Here is a 21760-nt window from a genome sequence, read left to right on the forward strand (position 1 = left end):
AGTAGTTATATTCTTGTATATAGGGGCAGTATTATAGTAGTTATATTCTTGTACATAGAGGCAGTATTATAGTAGTTATATTCTTGTACATAGGGGCAGTATTATTGTAGTTATATTCTTGTACATAGGGGCAGTATTATAGTAGTTATATTCTTGTACATAGGGGCAGTATTATAGTAGTTATATTCTTGTATATAGGGGCAGTATTATAGTAGTTATATTCTTGCACATAGGAGCAGTATTATAGTAGTTATATTCTTCTACATAGGGGCAGTATTATAGTAGTTATATTCTTCTATATAGGGGCAATATTATAGAAGACATATTCTTGTACATAGTGGTGTGCTGTGGTGTGCTTGGTGCTGTGGTGTCACGATTCACACCGTGACTGTCACCAATTGTCAAGATCCCTTAGCCGCTGCCTACAATATGTCACGGATTGGGGTGACTTTAGACCAGCAGACGGCTATCACATGTGCAGGGGGCTTATCCTAGTTATCCCTCCACTGCCACAATGTGATGAAAAAAAACACACACGAGGCTATTGACCTCTTAGTTTACAGCAGGGGCTTATTTTAGGTATCCCACTGCTCTTCAGTATACCATGAACTGCAGGGATTTGTGTCTATCCCGCTTACAGTTCCACTTAACACTTGCAGCTCTCTGGCGCCCCCCTTACTCTCAGGTCAGATTAGGTACTGCACCTGGGGTAATTAGTCGCCAGAAAGGCTGCCTGCTATGTACTGGCTATTGGGCGCACTGCAGCGATGCGATAACTACTCCCGCTCAGGCAGGAACAATAATTATCAAGCCGCAGTCGCTACAGTGACCCCCCCAAAAAGCCGGCACACGGTAAGCTGCCACCAGCGCCGATTAAACGGGTTCGGCTGCTAACCCAAAACAGTAGCGTAATTCCCTTCAGAGACAGGGTACGGTTTAGGGCAGGAAGAACGAACTAGTATTAAATATGATACCCCATGAATGATTTTTAGGCAGTGTTTATAAAATATTTCACAAAGATGTTACAAATGAGACAATTGCAAATATGTACAAGGTAATTATAAAAATAAAAGGATTAAATGAAGAAAAGGTAACACTCACATATTCTCAGATCATTGCATTGCAGGCAACAGGCTAGGAGCTTTCCATCTATCCCAGTGCATTGGCACTCGCAGTCTGGTCGCTTCAGGTAAAAACTCACAACTCCCCCCCTGGAAACCTGCCAGCAACTTTATAACCTACAGCCTGTGACCTCACAGAAAGGGCTGGTTTTTCCAACCCCTCCTACTTCTTCAGTATTGCTCACTGGGCATTAAATATATCTGATGCCCGTAACTTCGCTACAGAACATAAAATAATCGCACCCTACCCATCGTTCATCTCATAGTATCGTGGGCATTCCGATGAGATCAAATATGTCCTATTTGTCACGCACATTGACAGAGAAATCCCTACCTCTGTACCAGATGGAGCTACAAGCCTGTGATTAGAGTGATGCGTAGATCCTCCGAGTGTGATTATGACGATATATTTTGGTGTTCGTAACTTAACCGGTTTGCATAATATCTTCCAAAAACAGAACAAAAGACTTTCATTTTCTGGAAGGTTCTAATCTAGTTAAAGCTGGGCACTTTCCCCCCACAAGAAATACTGGTCGTAAATACCTTTCGTCAATAAAACTCCCCCACAAGGCAAGCTCTTCTACACAGTTAGAAACACAGGGAAGGAAAGAGAACCAGAGAGAAGGGGGGTTTCTTAGCCCACATCCTGGGCTGACAAGAGAAACTAAACTTATATGATATTTCATACCATATCGTGACACCTCCCCCTTTTAGCGTGCGCTACGGCGGCAGAACCTCTCGGTATGCCTCCATGCGCACCTCCGTGGGTTCACCCTGGCGGGACAGTCCATCTGCATTGTCCATCTGCATTCCCATGCTCTTTGCCCGCTTTGTGTTTAATGGTGAAGTCAAATTGCTGAAGGGCAAGGCTCCAGCGTAGCAACCTGCCATTGGTTCCACACATGGTGCTTAGCCAGCGCAGAGGGTCGTGGTCGGTCACCACAGTGAAGGTGCGCCCGTACAAGTAGGGCTGCAAGCGCTGCAGGGTCCAGACTATGGCCAGGCACTCCTTCTCAATGGTGGAGTAGGCCACTTCCCTCGGCAAAAGTTTCCGGCTCAGGTACAACACGGGGTGCTCTTGGTCCTCCGAGTCAACCTGGCTGAGCACAGCACCAAGCACACCACTGTGCACCACCACACCACAGCACCACCACACCTACTGTATTCTCACCCATCCCTTGTAGATTGTGAGCCCTCGCGGGCAGGGTCCTCACTCCTCCTGTACCAGTTATGACTTGTATTGTTCAAGATTATTGTACTTGTTTTTATTATGTATACCCCTCCTCACTTGTAAAGCGCCATGGAATAAATGGCGCTATAACAATAAATAATAATAATAATAATAATAACATAGGGAGCAGTATTGTAGCAGTTATATTCTTGTACATAGGAGCAGTATTATAGTAGTTATATTCTTGTACATTGGAGCAGTATTATAGTACTTATATTCTTCTACATAGTAGCAGTATTATAGTAGTTATATTCTTGTATATGGGGGCAGTATTATAGTAGTTATATTCTTGTACATAGGGGCAGTATTATAGTAGTTATATTCTTGTACATAGGGGCAGTATTATAGTAGTTATATTCTTGTACATAGGGGGCAGTATTATAGTAGTTATATTCTTGTACATAGGGGCAGTATTATAGTAGTTATATTCTTGTACATAGGAGCAGTATTATAGCAGTTATATTCTTGTATATAGGGGCAGTATTATAGTAGTTATATTCTTGTACATAGAGGCAGTATTATAGTAGTTATATTCTTGTACATAGGGGCAGTATTATTGTAGTTATATTCTTGTACATAGGGGCAGTATTATTGTAGCTATATTCTTGTACATAGGGGCAGTATTATAGTAGTTATATTCTTGTATATAGGGGCAGTATTATAGTAGTTATATTCTTGTACATAGGGGCAGTATTATAGTAGTTATATTCTTGTACATTGGAGCAGTATTATAGTACTTATATTCTTCTACATAGGGGCAGTATTATAGTAGTTATATTCTTGTATATAGGGGCAGTATTATAGTAGTTATATTCTTGTACATAGGGGCAGTATTATAGTAGTTATATTCTTGTACATATGAGCAGTATTACAGTAGTTATATTCTTTTACATAGAAGCAGTATTATAGTTCTTATATTCTTCCACATAGGGGCAGTGTTATAGTAGTTATATTCTTGTATATAGCGGCAGTATTAAAGAAGTTATATTCTTGTACATAGGGAGCAGTATTGTAGCAGTTATATTCTTGTACATAGAAGCAATATTATAGTAGTTATATTCTTGTACATAGAAGCAGTATTATAGTAGTTATATTCTTGTACATAGGGGCAGTATTATAGTACTTATATTCTTGTACATAGGAGCAGTATTATAGTAGTTATATTCTTGTATATAGGGGCAGTATTATAGTAGTTATATTCTTGTACATAGAGGCAGTATTATAGTAGCTATATTCTTGTACATAGGGGCAGTATTATTGCAGTTATATTCTTGTACATAGGGGCAGTATTATAGTAGTTATATTCTTGTACATAGGGGCAGTATTATAGTAGTTATATTTTTGTATATAGGGGCAGTATTATAGTAGTTATATTCTTGTACATAGGGGCAGTATAATAGTAGTTATATTCTTGTACATAGGAGCAGTATTATAGTAGTTATATTCTTGCACATAGGAGCAGTATTATAGTACTTATATTCTTCTACATAGGGGCAGTATTATAGTAGTTATATTCTTCTATATAGGGGCAGTATTATAGAAGACATATTCTTGTACATAGGGAGCAGTATTGTAGCAGTTATATTTTTGTACATAGGAGCAGTATTATAGTGTTTATATTCTTATAAATAGGAGCAGTATTATAGTAGTTATATGCTTGTACATTGGAGCAGTATTATAGTACTTATATTCTTCTACATAGGGGCAGTATTATAGTAGTTATATTCTTGTATATGGGGGCAGTATTATAGTAGTTATATTCTTGTACATAGGGGCAGTATTATAGTAGTTATATTCTTGTACATAGGGGCAGTATTATAGTAGTTATTTTCTTGTACATAGGGGCAGTATTATAGTAGTTATATTCTTGTACATAGGGGCAGTATTATAATAGTTATATTCTTGTATATAGGGGCAGTATTATAGTAGTTATATTCTTGTACATAGGGGCAGTATTATAGTAGTTATATTCTTGTACATAGGAGCAGTATTACAGTAGTTATATTCTTTTACATAGAAGCAGTATTATAGTACTTATATTCTTCCACATAGGGGCAGTATTATAGTAGTTATACTCTTGTATATAGCGGCAGTATTAAAGAAGTTATATTCTTGTACATAGGGATCAGTATTGTAGCAGTTATATTCTTGTACATAGAAGTAGTATTATAGTAGTTATATTCTTGTACATAGAAGCAGTATTATAGTAGTTATATTCTTGTACATAGGAGCAGTATTATAGTACTTATATTCTTGTACATAGGGGCAGTATTATAGTAGTTATATTCTTGTACATAGGGGCAGTATTATAGTAGTTATATTCTTGTACATAGCAACAGTATTATAGTAGTTATCTTCTTGTACATAGGGGCAGTATTATAGTACTTATATTCTTGTACATGGGAGCAGTTTTATAGTAGTTATATTCTTGTACATAGGAGCAGTATTATAGTAGTTATTTTCTTGTACATAGCAGCAGTATTATAGTAGTTATATTCTTGTACATAGGGGCAGTATTATAGTACTTATATTCGTGTACATAGGAGCAGTTTTATAGTAGTTATATTCTTGTACATAGGGGCAGTATTATAGTAGTTATATTCTTGTACATAGCAACAGTATTATAGTAGTTATCTTCTTGTACATAGGGGCAGTATTATAGTACTTATATTCTTGTACATGGGAGCAGTTTTATAGTAGTTATATTCTTGTACATAGGAGCAGTATTATAGTAGTTATTTTCTTGTACATAGCAGCAGTATTATAGTAGTTATATTCTTGTACATAGGGGCAGTATTATAGTACTTATATTCGTGTACATAGGAGCAGTTTTATAGTAGTTATATTCTTGTACATAGGGGCAGTATTATAGTAGTTATATTCTTCTACATAGGGGCAGTATTATAGTACTTATATTCTTGTACATGGGAGCAGTTTTATAGTAGTTATATTCTTGTACATAGGAGCAGTATTATAGTAGTTATTTTCTTGTACATAGCAGCAGTATTATAGTAGTTATATTCTTGTACATAGGGGCAGTATTATAGTACTTATATTCGTGTACATAGGAGCAGTTTTATAGTAGTTATATTCTTGTACATAGGGGCAGTATTATAGTAGTTATATTCTTCTACATAGGGGGCAGTATTATAGTAGTTATATTCTAGTACATAGGAGCAGTATTATAGTAGTTATATTCTTGTACATAGGGGGCAGTATTATAGTAGTTATATTCTTGCACATAGGAGCAGTATTATATTGGTTATATTCCTGGACATAGGGAGCAGTATTATAGCAGTTATATTCTTGTACATAGGGGCAGTATTATAGTAGTTATATTCTTGTACATAGCAACAGTATTATAGTAGTTATCTTCTTGTACATAGGGGCAGTATTATAGTACTTATATTCTTGTACATGGGAGCAGTTTTATAGTAGTTATATTCTTGTACATAGGAGCAGTATTATAGTAGTTATTTTCTTGTACATAGCAGCAGTATTATAGTAGTTATATTCTTGTACATAGGGGCAGTATTATAGTACTTATATTCGTGTACATAGGAGCAGTTTTATAGTAGTTATATTCTTGTACATAGGGGCAGTATTATAGTAGTTATATTCTTCTACATAGGGGGCAGTATTATAGTAGTTATATTCTAGTACATAGGAGCAGTATTATAGTAGTTATATTCTTGTACATAGGGGGCAGTATTATAGTAGTTATATTCTTGCACATAGGAGCAGTATTATATTGGTTATATTCTTGTACATAGGAGCAGTATTATAGTAGTTATAGTCTTGTACATAGGAGCAGTATTATAGTAGTTATAGTCTTGTACATAGGAGCAGTATTATAGTAGTTATATTCTTGTACATAGGAGCAGTATTATAGTAGTTATATTCTTGTACATAGGAGCAGTATAATAGTTATATTCTTGTACATAGGGGCAGTATTATAGCAGTTACATTCTTGTACATAGGGGCAGTATTATAGCAGTTATATTCTTGTACATAGGAGCAGTATTATAGTAGTTATATTCTTGTACATAAGAGCAGTAATATAGTAGTTATATTCTTGGACTTAGGGGCAGTATTATAGTAGTTATATTCTTGTACATAGGGAGCAGTATTATAGTAGTTATATTCTTGTACATAGGGGCAGTATTATAGTAGTTATATTATTGTACATAGGGGCAGTATTATAGTAGTTATATTCTTGTATATAGGGGCAGTATTATAGTAGTTATATTCTTGTACATATGGGCAGTATTATAGTAGTTATATTCTTGTACATAGGAGCAGTATTATAGTAGTTATATTCTTGTACATAGGAGCAGTATTATAGTAGTTATATTCTTGTACATAGGAGCAGTATTATAGTAGTTATATTCTTGTACATAGGGGGCAGTATTATAGTAGTTATATTCTTGTACATAGGGGGCAGTATTATAGTAGTTATATTCTTGTACAAAGGAGCAGTATTATAGTAGTTATATTCTTGTATATAGGAGCAGTATTACAGTAGTTATAGTCTTGTACATAGGAGCAGTATTATAGTAGTTATATTCTTGTACATAGGAGCAGTATTATAGTAGTTATATTCTTCTACATAGGGGGCAGTATTATAGTAGTTATATTCTTGTACATAGGAGCAGTATTATAGTAGTTATATTCTTGTACATAGGGAGCAGTATTAAAGTAGTTATATTCTTGTACATAGGAGCAGTATAATAGTAGTTATATTCTTGTACATAGGGGCAGTATTATAGCAGTTACATTCTTGTACATAGGGGCAGTATTATAGTAGTTATATTCTTGTACATAGGAGCAGTATTATAGTAGTTATATTCTTGTACATAAGAGCAGTATTATAGTAGTTATATTCTTGTACTTAGGGGCAGTATTATAGTAGTTATATTCTTCTATATAGGGGCAGTATTATAGAAGACATATTCTTGTACATAGGGAGCAGTATTGTAGCAGTTATATTTTTGTACATAGGAGCAGTATTATAGTGTTTATATTCTTATACATAGGAGCAGTATTATAGTAGTTATATTCTTGTACATTGGAGCAGTATTATAGTACTTATATTCTTCTACATAGGGGCAGTATTATAGTAGTTATATTCTTGTATATGGGGGCAGTATTGTAGTAGTTATATTCTTGTACATAGGGGCAGTATTATAGTAGTTATATTCTTGTACATAGGGGCAGTATTATAGTAGTTATTTTCTTGTACATAGGGGCAGTATTATAGTAGTTATATTCTAGTACATAGGAACAGTATTATAGTAGTTATATTCTTGTACATAGGGGGCAGTATTATAGTAGTTATATTCTTGCACATAGGAGCAGTATTATATTGGTTATATTCTTGTACATAGGAGCAGTATTATAGTAGTTATAGTCTTGTACATAGGAGCAGTATTATAGTAGTTATAGTCTTGTACATAGGAGCAGTATTATAGTAGTTATATTCTTGTACATAGGAGCAGTATTATAGTAGTTATAGTCTTGTACATAGGAGCAGTATTATAGTAGTTATAGTCTTGTACATAGGGGCAGTATTATAGTAGTTATATTCTTGTACATAGGAGCAGTATTACAGTAGTTATATTCTTTTACATAGAAGCAGTATTATAGTACTTATATTCTTCCACATAGGGGCAGTATTATAGTAGTTATATTCTTGTATATAGCGGCAGTATTAAAGAAGTTATATTCTTGTACATAGGGATCAGTATTGTAGCAGTTATATTCTTGTACATAGAAGCAGTATTATAGTAGTTATATTCTTGTACATGGAAGCAGTATTATAGTAGTTTTATTCTTGTACATAGGAGCAGTATTATAGTACTTATATTCTTGTACATAGGAGCAGTATTATAGTAGTTATATTCTTGTACATAGGAGCAGTATTATAGTACTTATATTCTTGTACATAGGGGCAGTATTATAGTAGTTATATTCTTGTACATAGGGGCAGTATTATAGAAGTTATATTCTTGAACATAGGGAGCAGTATTATAGCAGTTATATTCTTGTACATAGGGGCAGTATTATAGTAGTTATATTCTTGTACATAGCAACAGTATTATAGTAGTTATATTCTTGTACATAGGGGCAGTATTATAGTACTTATATTCTTGTACATAGGAGCAGTTTTATAGTAGTTATATTCTTGTACATAGGAGCAGTATTATAGTAGTTATATTCTTGTACATAGGGGGCAGTATTATAGTAGTTATATTCTTGCACATAGGAGCAGTATTATATTGGTTATATTCTTGTACATAGGAGCAGTATTATAGTAGTTATATTCTTGTACATAGGGAGCAGTATTAAAGTACTTATATTCTTGTACATAGGAGCAGTATAATAGTTATATTCTTGTACATAGGGGCAGTATTATAGCAGTTACATTCTTGTACATAGGGGCAGTATTATAGTAGTTATATTCTTGTACATAGGAGCAGTATTATAGTAGTTATATTCTTGTACATAAGAGCAGTAATATAGTAGTTATATTCTTGTACTTAGGGGCAGTATTATAGTAGTTATATTCTTGTATATAAAGGGCAGTATTATAGTAGTTATATTCTTGTACATAGGGAGCAGTATTATAGTAGTTATATTCTTGTACATAGGGGCAGTATTATAGTAGTTATATTCTTGTACATAGGGGCAGTTTTATAGTAGTTATATTCTTGTATATAGGGGCAGTATTATAGTAGTTATATTCTTGTACATATGGGCAGTATTATAGTAGTTATATTCTTGTACATAGGAGCAGTATTATAGTAGTTATATTCTTGTACATAGGAGCAGTATTATAGTAGTTATATTCTTGTACATAGGAGCAGTATTATAGTAGTTATATTCTTGTACATAGGGGGCAGTATTATAGTAGTTATATTCTTGTACATAGGGGGCAGTATTATAGTAGTTATATTCTTGTACAAAGGAGCAGTATTATAGTAGTTATATTCTTGTATATAGGAGCGGTATTACAGTAGTTATAGTCTTGTACATAGGAGCAGTATTATAGTAGTTATATTCTTGTACATAGGAGCAGTATTATAGTAGTTATATTCTTCTACATAGGGGGCAGTATTATAGTAGTTATATTCTTGTACATAGGAGCAGTATTATAGTAGTTATATTCTTGTACATAGGGAGCAGTATTATAGTATTTATATTCTTGTACATAGGAGCAGTATTATAGTAGTTATATTCTTGTACATAGGAGCAGTATTATAGTAGTTATATTCTTGTACATAGGGGGCAGTATTATAGTAGTTATATTCTTGTACATAGGGGGCAGTATTATAGTAGTTATATTCTTGTACAAAGGAGCAGTATTATAGTAGTTATATTCTTGTATATAGGAGCAGTATTACAGTAGTTATAGTCTTGTACATAGGAGCAGTATTATAGTAGTTATATTCTTGTACATAGGAGCAGTATTATAGTAGTTATATTCTTCTACATAGGGGGCAGTATTATAGTAGTTATATTCTTGTACATAGGAGCAGTATTATAGTAGTTATATTCTTGTACATAGGGAGCAGTATTAAAGTAGTTATATTCTTGTACATAGGAGCAGTATAATAGTAGTTATATTCTTGTACATAGAGGCAGTATTATAGCAGTTACATTCTTGTACATAGGGGCAGTATTATAGTAGTTATATTCTTGTACATAGGAGCAGTATTATAGTAGTTATTAGTGTTGAGCATTCCGATGCTGCAAGTATCGGGTATCGGCCGATACTTGCTGTATCGGAATTTCCGATACCGAGATCCGATATTTTTGTGATATCGGGTATCGGTATCGAAACAACATTAATGTAAAAATGTGTAAAAGAAAGAATTAAAATAAAAAATATCGCTATACTCACCTGTCCGACGCAGCCGGGACCTCAGCGAGGGAACCGGCAGCGTTGTTTGTTTAAAATTCGCGCTTTTACCTGGTTACGTGAATTCCCGGCTTGTGATTGGTCAGGGCGGCCATGTTGCCGGGACGCGGACCAATCACAGCAAGCCGTGACGAAATTACGTCACGGCTTGCTGTGATTGGTCCGCGTCCCGGCAACATGGCCGCCATTAACCTATCACAAGCCGTGACGTCACGGGAGGCTGGACTTGCGCACTTTTTAAAAAACGCGCGTGTCCAGCCTCCAGTGACGTCCCGGCTTATGATTGGTCACGGCGCCATGTTGCCGGGACGCGGACCAATCACAGTAAGCCGTGACGAAATTACGTCACGGCTTGCTGTGATTGGTCCGCGTCCCGGCAACATGGACGCCATTAACCAATCACAAGCCGTGACGTCACGGGAGGCTGGACACGCGCGTTTTTTAAAAAGTGCGCAAGTCCAGCCTCCCGTGACGTCACGGCTTGTGATTGGTTAATGGCGGCCATGTTGCCGGGACGCGGACCAATCACAGCAAGCCGTGACGTAATTTCGTCACGGCTTGCTGTGATTGGTCCGCGTCCCGGCAACATGGCCGCTCTGACCAATCACAAGCCGGGAATTCACGTAACCAGGTAAAAGCGCGAATTTTAAACAAACAACGCTGCCGGTTCCCTCGCTGAGGTCCCGGCTGCGTCGGACAGGTGAGTATAGCGATATTTTTTATTTTAATTCTTTCTTTTACACATTTATATGGTTCCCAGGGCCTGAAGGAGAGTTTCCTCTCCTTCAGACCCTGGGAACCATCAGGGATACCGTCCGATACATGAGTCCCATTGACTTGTATTGGTATCGGGTATCGGTATCGGATTGGATCCGATACTTTGCCGGTATCGGCCGATACTTTCCGATACCGATACTTTCAAGTATCGGACGGTATCGCTCAACACTAGTAGTTATATTATTGTACATAAGAGCAGTATTATAGTAGTTATATTCTTGTACTTAGGGGCAGTATTATAGTAGTTATATTCTTCTATATAGGGGCAGTATTATAGAAGACATATTCTTATACATAGGGAGCAGTATTGTAGCAGTTATATTTTTGTACATAGGAGCAGTATTATAGTGTTTATATTCTTATACATAGGAGCAGTATTATAGTAGTTATATTCTTGTACATTGGAGCAGTATTATAGTACTTATATTCTTCTACATAGGGGCAGTGTTATAGTAGTTATATTCTTGTACATAGGGGCAGTATTATAGTAGTTATAGTCTTGTACATAGGAGCAGTATTATAGTAGTTATAGTCTTGTACATAGGAGCAGTATTATAGTAGTTATATTCTTGTACATAGGAGCAGTATTATAGTAGTTATATTCTTGTACATAGGGAGCAGTATTAAAGTACTTATATTCTTGTACATAGGAGCAGTATAATAGTTATATTCTTGTACATAGGGGCAGTATTATAGCAGTTACATTCTTGTACATAGGGGCAGTATTATAGTAGTTATATTCTTGTACATAGGAGCAGTATTATAGTAGTTATATTCTTGTACATAAGAGCAGTAATATAGTAGTTATATTCTTGTACTTAGGGGCAGTATTATAGTAGTTATATTCTTGTATATAGAGGGCAGTATTATAGTAGTTATATTCTTGTACATAGGGAGCAGTATTATAGTAGTTATATTCTTGTACATAGGGGCAGTATTATAGTAGTTATATTCTTGTACATAGGGGCAGTATTATAGTAGTTATATTCTTGTATATAGGGGCAGTATTATAGTAGTTATATTCTTGTACATATGGGCAGTATTATAGTAGTTATATTCTTGTACATAGGAGCAGTATTATAGTAGTTATATTCTTGTACATAGGAGCAGTATTATAGTAGTTATATTCTTCTACATAGGGGGCAGTATTATAGTAGTTATATTCTTGTACATAGGAGCAGTATTATAGTAGTTATATTCTTGTACATAGGGAGCAGTATTAAAGTAGTTATATTCTTGTACATAGGAGCAGTATAATAGTAGTTATATTCTTGTACATAGATGCAGTATTATAGCAGTTACATTCTTGTACATAGGGGCAGTATTATAGTAGTTATATTCTTGTACATAGGAGCAGTATTATAGTAGTTATATTATTGTACATAAGAGCAGTATTATAGTAGTTATATTCTTGTACTTAGGGGCAGTATTATAGTAGTTATATTCTTCTATATAGGGGCAGTATTATAGAAGACATATTCTTGTACATAGGGAGCAGTATTGTAGCAGTTATATTTTTGTACATAGGAGCAGTATTATAGTGTTTATATTCTTATACATAGGAGCAGTATTATAGTAGTTATATTCTTGTACATTGGAGCAGTATTATAGTACTTATATTCTTCTACATAGGGGCAGTGTTATAGTAGTTATATTCTTGTACTTAGGGGCAGTATTATAGTAGTTATATTCTTGTACATAGGGGCAGTATTATAGTAGTTATATTCTTGTACATAGGGGCAGTATTATAGTAGTTATATTCTTGTACATAGGGGCAGTATTATAGTAGTTATATTCTTGTATATAGGGGCAGTATTATTGTAGTTATATTCTTGTACATAGGGGCAGTATTATAGTAGTTATATTCTTGTACATAGGAGCAGTATTACAGTAGTTATATTCTTTTACATAGAAGCAGTATTATAGTACTTATATTCTTCCACATAGGGGCAGTATTATAGTAGTTATATTCTTGTATATAGCGGCAGTATTAAAGAAGTTATATTCTTGTACATAGGGATCAGTATTGTAGCAGTTATATTCTTGTACATAGAAGCAGTATTATAATAGTTATATTCTTGTACATAGGAGCAGTATAATAGTAGTTATATTCTTGTACATAGAGGCAGTATTATAGCAGTTACATTCTTGTACATAGGGGCAGTATTATAGTAGTTATATTCTTGTACATAGGAGCAGTATTATAGTAGTTATATTATTGTACATAAGAGCAGTATTATAGTAGTTATATTCTTGTACTTAGGGGCAGTATTATAGTAGTTATATTCTTCTATATAGGGGCAGTATTATAGAAGACATATTCTTGTACATAGGGAGCAGTATTGTAGCAGTTATATTTTTGTACATAGGAGCAGTATTATAGTGTTTATATTCTTATACATAGGAGCAGTATTATAGTAGTTATATTCTTGTACATTGGAGCAGTATTATAGTACTTATATTCTTCTACATAGGGGCAGTGTTATAGTAGTTATATTCTTGTACAAAGGGGCAGTATTATAGTAGTTATATTCTTGTACATAGGGGCAGTATTATAGTAGTTATATTCTTGTACATAGGGGCAGTATTATAGTAGTTATATTCTTGTACATAGGGGCAGTATTATAGTAGTTATATTCTTGTATATAGGGGCAGTATTATAGTAGTTATATTCTTGTACATAGGGGCAGTATTATAGTAGTTATATTCTTGTACATAGGAGCAGTATTACAGTAGTTATATTCTTTTACATAGAAGCAGTATTATAGTACTTATATTCTTCCACATAGGGGCAGTATTATAGTAGTTATATTCTTGTATATAGCGGCAGTATTAAAGAAGTTATATTCTTGTACATAGGGATCAGTATTGTAGCAGTTATATTCTTGTACATAGAAGCAGTATTATAGTAGTTATATTCTTGTACATAGAAGCAGTATTATAGTAGTTTTATTCTTGTACATAGGAGCAGTATTATAGTACTTATATTCTTGTACATAGGAACAGTATTATAGTAGTTATATTCTTGTACATAGGAGCAGTATTATAGTACTTATATTCTTGTACATAGGGGCAGTATTATAGTAGTTATATTCTTGTACATAGGGGCAGTATTATAGAAGTTATATTCTTGAACATAGGGAGCAGTATTATAGCAGTTATATTCTTGTACATAGGGGCAGTATTATAGTAGTTATATTCTTGTACATAGCAACAGTATTATAGTAGTTATATTCTTGTACATAGGGGCAGTATTATAGTACTTATATTCTTGTACATAGGGGGCAGTATTATAGTAGTTATATTCTAGTACATAGGAGCAGTATTATAGTAGTTATATTCTTGTACATAGGGGGCAGTATTATAGTAGTTATATTCTTGCACATAGGAGCAGTATTATATTGGTTATATTCTTGTACATAGGAGCAGTATTATAGTAGTTATAGTCTTGTACATAGGAGCAGTATTATAGTAGTTATAGTCTTGTACATAGGAGCAGTATTATAGTAGTTATATTCTTGTACATAGGAGCAGTATTATAGTAGTTATATTCTTGTACATAGGGAGCAGTATTAAAGTACTTATATTCTTGTACATAGGAGCAGTATAATAGTTATATTCTTGTACATAGGGGCAGTATTATAGCAGTTACATTCTTGTACATAGGGGCAGTATTATAGTAGTTATATTCTTGTACATAGGAGCAGTATTATAGTAGTTATATTCTTGTACATAAGAGCAGTAATATAGTAGTTATATTCTTGTACTTAGGGGCAGTATTATAGTAGTTATATTCTTGTATATAGAGGGCTGTATTATAGTAGTTATATTCTTGTACATAGGGAGCAGTATTATAGTAGTTATATTCTTGTACATAGGGGCAGTATTATAGTAGTTATATTCTTGTACATAGGGGCAGTATTATAGTAGTTATATTCTTGTATATAGGGGCAGTATTATAGTAGTTATATTCTTGTACATATGGGCAGTATTATAGTAGTTATATTCTTGTACATAGGAGCAGTATTATAGTAGTTATATTCTTGTACATAGGGGGCAGTATTATAGTAGTTATATTCTTGTACATAGGGGGCAGTATTATAGTAGTTATATTCTTGTACAAAGGAGCAGTATTATAGTAGTTATATTCTTGTATATAGGAGCAGTATTACAGTAGTTATAGTCTTGTACATAGGAGCAGTATTATAGTAGTTATATTCTTGTACATAGGGAGCAGTATTATAGCAGTTACATTCTTGTACATAGGGGCAGTATTATAGTAGTTATATTCTTGTACATAGGAGCAGTATTACAGTAGTTATATTCTTGTACATAAGAGCAGTATTATAGTAGTTATATTCTTGTACTTAGGGGCAGTATTATAGTAGTTATATTCTTGTATATAGAGGGCAGTATTATAGTAGTTATATTCTTGTACATAGGGAGCAGTATTATAGTAGTTATATTCTTATAGATAGGGGCAGTATTATAGTAGTTATATTCTTGTACATAGGGGCAGTATTATAGTAGTTATATTCTTGTACATAGGAGCAGTATTACAGTAGTTATAATCTTGTACATAGAAGCAGTATTATAGTACATATATTCTTCCACATAGGGGCAGTATTATAGTAGTTATATTCTTGTATATAGCGGCAGTATTAAAGAAGTTATATTCTTGTACATAGGGATCAGTATTGTAGCAGTTATATTCTTGTACATAGAAGCAGTATTATAGTAGTTATATTCTTGTACATAGAAGCAGTATTATAGTAGTTTTATTCTTGTACATAGGAGCAGTATTATAGTACTTATATTCTTGTACATAGGAGCAGTATTATAGTAGTTATATTCTTGTACATAGGAGCAGTATTATAGTACTTATATTCTTGTACATAGGGGCAGTATTATAGTAGTTATATTCTTGTACATAGGGGCAGTATTATAGAAGTTATATTCTTGAACATAGGGAGCAGTATTATAGCAGTTATGTTCTTGTACATAGGGGCAGTATTATAGTAGTTATTTTCTTGTACATAGGAGCAGTTTTATAGTAGTTGTATTCTTGTACATAGGGGCAGTATTATAGTAGTTATATTCTTCTACATAGGGGGCAGTATTATAGTAGTTATATTCTAGTACATAGGAGCAGTATTATAGTAGTTATATTCTTGTACATAGGAGCAGTATTATAGTAGTTATATTCTTGTACATAGGAGCAGTATTATAGTACTTATATTCTTGTACATAGGGGCAGTATTATAGTAGTTATATTCTTGTACATAGGGGCAGTATTATAGAAGTTATATTCTTGAACATAGGGAGCAGTATTATAGCAGTTATGTTCTTGTACATAGGGGCAGTATTATAGTAGTTATTTTCTTGTACATAGGAGCAGTATTATAGTAGTTATAGTCTTGTACATAGGAGCAGTATTATAGTAGTTATAGTCTTGTACATAGGAGCAGTATTATAGTAGTTATATTCTTGTACATAGGAGCAGTATTATAGTAGTTATATTCTTGTACATAGGGAGCAGTATTAAAGTACTTATATTCTTGTACATAGGAGCAGTATAATAGTTATATTCTTGTACATAGTGGCAGTATTATAGCAGTTACATTCTTGTACATAGGGGCAGTATTATAGTAGTTATATTCTTGTACATAGGAGCAGTAATATAGTAGTTATATTCTTGTATATAAGAGCAGTATTATAGTAGTTATATTCTTGTACTTAGGGGCAGTATTATAGTAGTTATATTCTTGTATATAGAGGGCAGTATTATAGTAGTTATATTCTTGTACATAGGGAGCAGTATTATAGTAGTTATATTCTTGTACATAGGGGCAGTATTATAGTAGTTATATTCTTGTACATAGGGGCAGTATTATAGTAGTTATATTCTTGTATATAGGGGCAGTATTATAGTAGTTATATTCTTGTACATATGGGCAGTATTATAGTAGTTATATTCTTGTACATAGGAGCAGTATTATAGTAGTTATATTCTTGTACATAGGAGCAGTATTATAGTAGTTATATTCTTGTACATAGGAGCAGTATTATAGTAGTTATATTCTTGTACATAGGGGCAGTATTATAGTAGTTATATTCTTGTACATAGGAGCAGTATTATAGTAGTTATATTCTTGTACATAGGAGCAGTATTACAGTAGTTATAGTCTTGTACATAGGAGCAGTATTATAGTAGTTATATTCTTGTACATAGGAGCAGTATTATAGTAGTTATATTCTTCTACATAGGGGGCAGTATTATAGTAGTTATATTCTTGTACATAGGAGCAGTATTATAGTAGTTATATTCTTGTACATAGGGAGCAGTATTAAAGTAGTTATATTCTTGTACATAGGAGCAGTATAATAGTAGTTATATTCTTGTACATAGGGGCAGTATTATAGCAGTTACATTCTTGTACATAGGGGCAGTATTATAGTAGTTATATTCTTGTACATAGGAGCAGTATTATAGTAGTTATATTCTTGTACATAAGAGCAGTATTATAGTAGTTATATTCTTGTACTTAGGGGCAGTATTATAGTAGTTATATTCTTGTATATAGAGGGCAGTATTATAGTAGTTATATTCTTGTACATAGGGAGCAGTATTATAGTAGTTATATTCTTATAGATAGGGGCAGTATTATAGTAGTTATATTCTTGTACATAGGGGCAGTATTATAGTAGTTATACTCTTGTACATAGGAGCAGTATTACAGTAGTTATATTCTTTTACATAGAAGCAGTATTATAGTACTTATATTCTTCCACATAGGGGCAGTATTATAGTAGTTATATTCTTGTATATAGCGGCAGTATTAAAGAAGTTATATTCTTGTACATAGGGATCAGTATTGTAGCAGTTATATTCTTGTACATAGAAGCAGTATTATAGTAGTTATATTCTTGTACATAGAAGCAGTATTATAGTAGTTTTATTCTTGTACATAGGAGCAGTATTATAGTACTTATATTCTTGTACATAGGAGCAGTATTATAGTAGTTATATTCTTGTACATAGGAGCAGTATTATAGTACTTATATTCTTGTACATAGGGGCAGTATTATAGTAGTTATATTCTTGTACATAGGGGCAGTATTATAGAAGTTATATTCTTGAACATAGGGAGCAGTATTATAGCAGTTATATTCTTGTACATAGGGGCAGTATTATAGTAGTTATATTCTTGTACATAGCAGCAGTATTATAGTAGTTATATTCTTGTACATAGGGGCAGTATTATAGTACTTATATTCTTGTACATAGGAGCTGTTTTATAGTAGTTATATTCTTGTACATAGGAGCAGTATTATAGTAGTTATATTCTTGTATATAGCGGCAGTATTAAAGAAGTTATATTCTTGTACATAGGGGCAGTATTATAGTACTTATATTCGTGTACATAGGAGCAGTATTACAGTAGTTATAGTCTTGTACATAGGAGCAGTATTATAGTAGTTATATTCTTGTACATAGGAGCAGTATTATAGTAGTTATATTCTTCTACATAGGGGGCAGTATTATAGTAGTTATATTCTTGTACATAGGAGCAGTATTATAGTAGTTATATTCTTGTACATAGGGGCAGTATTATAGTAGTTATATTCTTGTACATAGGGGGCAGTATTAAAGTAGTTATATTCTTGTACATAGGAGCAGTATAATAGTAGTTACAGTGGGGCAAAAAAGTATTTAGTCATTCAGCAATAGTGCAAGTTCCACCACTTAAAAAGATGAGAGGCGTCTGTAATTTACATCATAGGTAGACCTCAACTATGGGAGACAAACTGAGAAAAAAAAATCCAGAAAATCACATTGTCTGTTTTTTTATCATTTTATTTGCATATTATGGTGGAAAATAAGTATTTGGTCAGAAACAAAATTTCATCTCAATACTTTGTAATATATCCTTTGTTGGCAATGACAGAGGTCAAAAGTTTTCTGTAAGTCTTCACAAGGTTGCCACACACTGTTGTTGGTATGTTGGCCCATTCCTCCATGCAGATCTCCTCTAGAGCAGTGCTGTTTTTGGCTTTTCGCTTGGCAACGCGGACTTTCAACTCCCTCCAAAGGTTTTCTATAGGGTGGAGATCTGGAGACTGGCTAGGCCACTCCAGGACCTTGAAATGCTTCTTACAAAGCCACTCCTTCGTTGCCCTGGCGGTGTGCTTTGGATCATTGTCATGTTGAAAGACCCAGCCACGTTTCATCTTCAATGCCCTTGCTGATGGAAGGAGGTTTGCACTCAAAATCTCACAATACATGGCCCCATTCATTCTTTCATGTACCCGGATCAGTCGTCCTGGCCCCTTTGCAGAGAAACAGCCCCAAAGCATGATGTTTCCACCACCATGCTTTACAGTAGGTATGGTGTTTGATGGATGCAACTCAGTATTCTTTTTCCTCCAAACACGACAAGTTGTGTTTCTACCAAACAGTTCCAGTTTGGTTTCATCAGACCATAGGACATTCTCCCAAAACTCCTCTGGATCATCCAAATGCTCTCTAGCAAACTTCAGATGGGCCCGGACATGTACTGGCTTAAGCAGTGGGACACATCTGGCACTGCAGGATCTGAGTCCATGGTGGTGTAGTGTGTTACTTATGGTAGGCCTTGTTACATTGGTCCCAGCTCTCTGCAGTTCATTCACTAGGTCCCCCCGCGTGGTTCTGGGATTTTTGCTCACCGTTCTTGTGATCATTCTGACCCCACGGGGTGGGATTTTGCGTGGAGCCCCAGATCGAGGGAGATTATCAGTGGTCTTGAATGTCTTCCATTTTCTAATTATTGCTCCCACTGTTGATTTCTTCACTCCAAGCTGGTTGGCTATTGCAGATTCAGTCTTCCCAGCCTGGTGCAGGGCTACAATTTTGTTTCTGGTGTCCTTTGACAGCTCTTTGGTCTTCACCATAGTGGAGTTTGGAGTCAGACTGTTTGAGGGTGTGCACAGGTGTCTTTTTATACTGATAACAAGTTTAAACAGGTGCCATTACTACAGGTAATGAGTGGAGGAAAGAGGAGACTCTTAAAGAAGAAGTTACAGGTATGTGAGAGCCAGAAATCTTGATTGTTTGTTTCTGACCAAATACTTATTTTCCACCATAATATGCAAATAAAATGATAAAAAAAACAGACAATGTGATTTTCTGGATTTTTTTTCTCAGTTTGTCTCCCATAGTTGAGGTCTACCTATGATGTAAATTACAGACGCCTCTCATCTTTTTAAGTGGTGGAACTTGCACTATTGCTGAATGACTAAATACTTTTTTGCCCCACTGTATATTCTTGTACATAGGGGCAGTATTATAGCAGTTACATTCTTGTACATAGGGGCAGTATTATAGTAGTTATATTCTTGTACATAGGAGCAGTATTATAGTAGTTATATTCTTGTACATAAGAGCAGTATTATAGTAGTTATATTCTTGTACTTAGGGGCAGTATTATAGTAGTTATATTCTTGTATATAGAGGGCAGTATTATAGTAGTTATATTCTTGTACATAGGGAGCAGTATTATAGTAGTTATATTCTTATAGATAGGGGCAGTATTATAGTAGTTATATTCTTGTACATAGGGGCAGTATTATAGTAGTTATATTCTTGTACATAGGAGCAGTATTACAGTAGTTATATTCTTTTACATAGAAGCAGTATTATAGTACTTATATTCTTCCACATAGGGGCAGTATTATAGTAGTTATATTCTTGTATATAGCGGCAGTATTAAAGAAGTTATATTCTTGTACATAGGGATCAGTATTGTAGCAGTTATATTCTTGTACATAGAAGCAGTATTATAGTAGTTTTATTCTTGTACATAGGAGCAGTATTATAGTACTTATATTCTTGTACATAGGAGCAGTATTATAGTAGTTATATTCTTGTACATAGGAGCAGTATTATAGTACTTATATTCTTGTACATAGGGGCAGTATTATAGTAGTTATATTCTTGTACATAGGGGCAGTATTATAGAAGTTATATTCTTGAACATAGGGAGCAGTATTATAGCAGTTATATTCTTGTACATAGGGGCAGTATTATAGTAGTTATATTCTTGTACATAGCAGCAGTATTATAGTAGTTATATTCTTGTACATAGGGGCAGTATTATAGTACTTATATTCTTGTACATAGGAGCAGTTTTATAGTAGTTATATTCTTGTACATAGGAGCAGTATTATAGTAGTTATTTTCTTGTACATAGCAGCAGTATTATAGTAGTTATATTCTTGTACATAGGGGCAGTATTATAGTACTTATATTCGTGTACATAGGAGCAGTTTTATAGTAGTTATATTCTTGTACATAGGGGCAGTATTATAGTAGTTATATTCTTCTACATAGGGGGCAGTATTATAGTAGTTATATTCTTGTACATAGGAGCAGTATTATAGTAGTTATATTCTTGTACATAGGGGGCAGTATTATAGTAGTTATATTCTTGTACATAGGAGCAGTATTATATTGGTTATATTCTTGTACATAGGAGCAGTATTATAGTAGTTATAGTCTTGTACATAGGAGCAGTATTATAGTAGTTATAGTCTTGTACATAGGAGCAGTATTATAGTAGTTATATTCTTGTACATAGGAGCAGTATTATAGTAGTTATATTCTTGTACATAGGGAGCAGTATTAAAGTACTTATATTCTTGTACATAGGAGCAGTATAATAGTTATAT

This window comes from Ranitomeya variabilis, chromosome 3, assembly GCF_051348905.1.
Source record: "Ranitomeya variabilis isolate aRanVar5 chromosome 3, aRanVar5.hap1, whole genome shotgun sequence".
NCBI lineage: Eukaryota > Metazoa > Chordata > Amphibia > Anura > Dendrobatidae > Ranitomeya > Ranitomeya variabilis.